General features: G+C 41.7%; 1 long non-coding RNA gene across 1 annotated transcript; it reads right to left on the bottom strand.

Moving 5' to 3' along the window:
• Window positions 1–299: 299 nt before the first annotated feature.
• On the bottom strand, window positions 300–3,822 carry LOC145408623 (uncharacterized). Its single transcript, XR_013898962.1, has 2 exons — window positions 3,720–3,822; window positions 300–1,926 (listed from the first exon to the last, which is right to left on the bottom strand). It is a non-coding gene; the product is annotated as an uncharacterized LOC145408623 (long non-coding RNA).
• Window positions 3,823–4,110: the final 288 nt, after the last annotated feature.

Genomic DNA, 4,110 nt, shown 5'->3' with positions numbered 1-4,110 from the left:
ATTCATACAGTATTGTCAGTACAACTTTGTCCTCGTACGGTTCTCCCTCACCTGAATAGACACGAGCTCTCCTGCCACACGCTTCTCAGTTCCTCTAACACTTCCAGTCCGTTTATAATATGGATTAACTTCAAGTCCCTGAGTTTCATCTGCAGCTGTGTACACTCCTAACTCCCCTTCCTCCCTCCTCCCCCCAAAAAAAAATCTATATTAACATTCTTTCCTATATTTCAGCCAAGTCAAATAACTCCATGTTCTGTCTCAGGTACTGTACATAAGTTTCTCTCTCTCTCTCTCTCTCTCTCTCTCTCTCTCTCTCTCTCTCTCTCTCTCTCTCAGCACTTTAACAATTCACTCAACAGTTTAAGAAATTCCCATTACAACATGATTTGCTAAATGTGTGAGAGCATAATATTCAAAATGAAAAATTGGATTGACAGTCAGCACCCCAAAAAATGCAGACTTGGTTATGTGCGGTTTTATTTTATTATTTAACGCTGTTGTGGCTAGATAACGAAAAATATATTGGTTGGCAAAATTTATCTTACTTGAAAAAATAATTTAGTGTTTGTGTTTAACTTAATATCGTCTCTAAGTGCGTTAAAGCTAATGAAGGGTTTAGTACACTGGATATATACTGTAAATATATAAATATAGATAGATAGATAGATAGATGGATATTGCCGAAGAGGGGTCCGATGATATCCTAAATGCTCAATATAGCTCCTGATGTTCCGAGGTAATTTATTTGTTCTCATCTGAGTCTACGTATGCTAACAGTACTGGCTAGAAAATATACTGACTGAATACACCATCCTCACGAAACCAACTGCATCAACGTAGGGTAGAATTATCTGGGATTCTGCAGCTCTCATCGTCTGTAGTGTCAGATTGTTTCGCGCCTTGTGTGCACCGATACTTTTTTGATGCAGTGTACAACATTTTGGTCCTATCGAAGATAAGGCCCAAAAACTCTGTATGGTTAAATTTAGAGTAATCTATTTACGACTTCATAGTAGAAAAAAGGTTTTTGCCTATCGACTGCACAAAGGATGTTAATGTTGATAACCGCTATGGGCTTTACATTTGAGAAATGAAGGAAGTTCCGCTTTTCCTCTTATATAATCTGATATTCCTATATACAGGATGGACAACACACAAGGCTCCACATCCACTCCGCTAGGCGATTTCTCGTGTGTTGTGGTGACCGCTCAGTCAGTGTTATCAGTGTCTATCCTGCATCATATTCATTTCCAATTCCCACGGCCACAGCCACGTCCACACTAGCCGACTGAGCCGTCCCCGCCACACATAGGATACTACCAGGTGAGATTCTAACAAAGCGCTATTTACGGGCCACCCTGTAGAGTGGCTTCTTGCGGCGGGATTGAGCAACGATGGGTCGTGATAGACGTGGATAATACTCTCAAACAAATCCACAATTATTCGTCTGTCAGTAAAAGTTGCAAGTCTCCAGTGCTTACGATCATATCTTCGTGAGCTTAGGTTTTTTAATACCTATTCTTAAGTAACGTATTTTCCACATTACATATTAATATTCTCTAGATTTTGCTTATTGTTGGTTCATGTTGACAGACATAAGTATAAATGACACACCAAGTAGTATTAAATGTCATATAGAAAAATATATTGGTAAGAAAGAAATGTATAAGTTAACCGGAGTTCGAGTGTAGTTGCGTCGGTGTAGTAGGGGAGGTAGATGGTGTCGGTGTGCTTAGTTGAGGAGGATGCGAGCTGCCGCCAGCAGGATGATCAGGCCGAACACGGAGGGTAGCGAGATGCTGGGCCCACTGTTGCACAGGTCACTGTTGCAGGTACATACAGTTGTTGTCGTCCCCAACACTGTGGCTGTGTCGCACCCATCTTCCTCCCTTATCTTACTGCACGATCTGTAGGACTTCTCGTCTGAAAATGATGAAGAAAGAAATATACTTCAAATTAAAGCAGTGCAAGTGAATAAGTGTGCAGGGAAGACACTAAACATACTTGTACACTAGACAATTATGATACCTGCATTTATTCATGGTCTTAGAAAGCATGACTTAAGAAATGTCTTGTTGATAAAGATGCAAAGTAAAATGTAATTATCAGATGTGATCGGAATATCTTGTTTCTCGAACACATTGAGACAATGGATGGAGGTTTGCGCAAAATGTGCCATCTAGTTTCGGAATGGTAGGTATACCTGACTGTGAGGACTAATAATACGAAAAACGTCCTTACAACGAATCTCCGGTTACCGGATATCGACTACAACGAACTCCTTTAGCCAGCTCAAATATCACATCATATACAGAATAAGATTCAGTTATACGGGGAATGAAGCCTACCACAGTTGTAAAGCGGATGCCCCACCAACCAACCAATGGCCACAGTCTACCTCTGACAGGGACTGTGAAAACACTTTGATGCTTTGTCACATTCCTATTTGTGTTTGCTTATAGTTTATTAATTTTCTTTGTGTGTGTGTGTGTGTGTGTGTGTGTGTGTGTGTGTGTGTGTGTGTGTGTGTGTGTGTGTGTGTGTGTGTGTGTGTGTGTGTGTGTGATTTCTAGAGTATATGTGTGCATACAACAGTGAGCTGTGCAGTACTACAGAGTACAGTGTCTCACACCGGATTTATAAGGTTTTCAGATTTATCTACCTATTCTTTCCCTGATTATTTCGTTTTTAAGAGGATTCATATTACACTCGTGTAGTGCGCCGTAAAATTACAAGTGACTAATAAGATGTATTGATACAGTCAAGAAAATCATTTTTTCTGCAAAACTGTATAATGCATACAGTGTTCATGAAGTTTTCAGTGGGAGTAAATATATGTGATACTAACTATCCAGGCAATGTCGACATTATACAGTACTTCTAGCGCACGAATTGTTTCCATGCTGTTAGATCCAGACACATTGATATGCAACACCCTCCACTGGTTTTTCCTTCCCAAGCAATAGATGTGATTTATGCTTGAAAAGGTGTGTGTGTGTGTGTGTGTGTGTGTGTGTGTGTGTGTGTGTGTGTGTGTGTGTGTGTGTGTGTGTGTGTGTGTGTGTGTGTGTGTGTGTGTGTGTGTGTGTGTGTGTGTGTGTGCGCTTGCGTGCACTCGCGTGCAATCATTTGACATTCTTTGAAACACCATCTAGTCTAGTCTCCTATGTTAATTGAGGTTTCTAATTAAATGGAAATATCAGGTGTTTTTGCTTTAAATTACTGGGTAGAAAAATGTAGCTATAAAGAGGCAGGCAGTCATAGCTGGGAGAAAATGACTGAGGCGCTTTGAACGTCTGAACCGCGTATGATATAAAAAGTTAAAAAGCCTGAAGCTGATGGTAACCTGAGCTGAGGTGCAGCAGAGATGAGAGCATGAAGTTGGGGAATTGATGGGGATGAGGGACTTGGACTGGCAGAAGGAAATGGTGATGAATTAGGACAGAGAGGCTTGACCCCGTTGTTTGTCTCCTCTGTGGATCACCTGGTATTAAATATATACTGAGATACGCAGCACCATCAGACTGTCTGTCACAGGAAGTGTTTATGGTCAAGGGGCTGGAGTGCACTGTGTTCACTGCATATAGAATGGAAATTCGCGTCACTTTCTGACACTACCAGATATAATCCACCCCGCCCCATGTAGGCTACTGTACTGCATATCAATCGGCTAACCGGCCCTAATGAGTTACGACGATGAGATAAAAATTACTCACCCCCTTCGCGGGTCTCCTTCACACAGCTGCCAGAACACATCTTCGCTCGAGTGTCCTCCAATTTGCAGGGTTCATTTCTAGGGCAAACCTTGCACTGCACGGCCTCTCCTGGTACACAAAAGAAGAAAAGGAAAGAACTGGAGTTATACCAGTGAGACTAGACTTCTTCGGTTATACCACACAGCTACTCTACGGTGTGGTCTGTACGTAGGAGGACTACTGGGCCTTGAAAGCAGGCTGTGAAGCCTATACCCGGAGTCGGTCACATAAAAAAAAATAATAATAATAAGAGCTCACTTGACTGTATCCTATGCGTTGCAGGGACGGCTCAGTCTGCTGGTGTGAGCGTGGGTGAGGCAGTGGGCATAAAAAATGAGTAAATGATTCAAGT

Source organism: Coenobita brevimanus, chromosome 78, assembly GCF_032717465.1.
Source record: "Coenobita brevimanus isolate Jiangsu-jjx chromosome 78, ASM3271746v2, whole genome shotgun sequence".
NCBI lineage: Eukaryota > Metazoa > Arthropoda > Malacostraca > Decapoda > Coenobitidae > Coenobita > Coenobita brevimanus.
The sequence above is the reverse complement of the archived record's forward strand: the minus strand, read 5'-3'. Positions and strand labels throughout refer to the sequence as shown.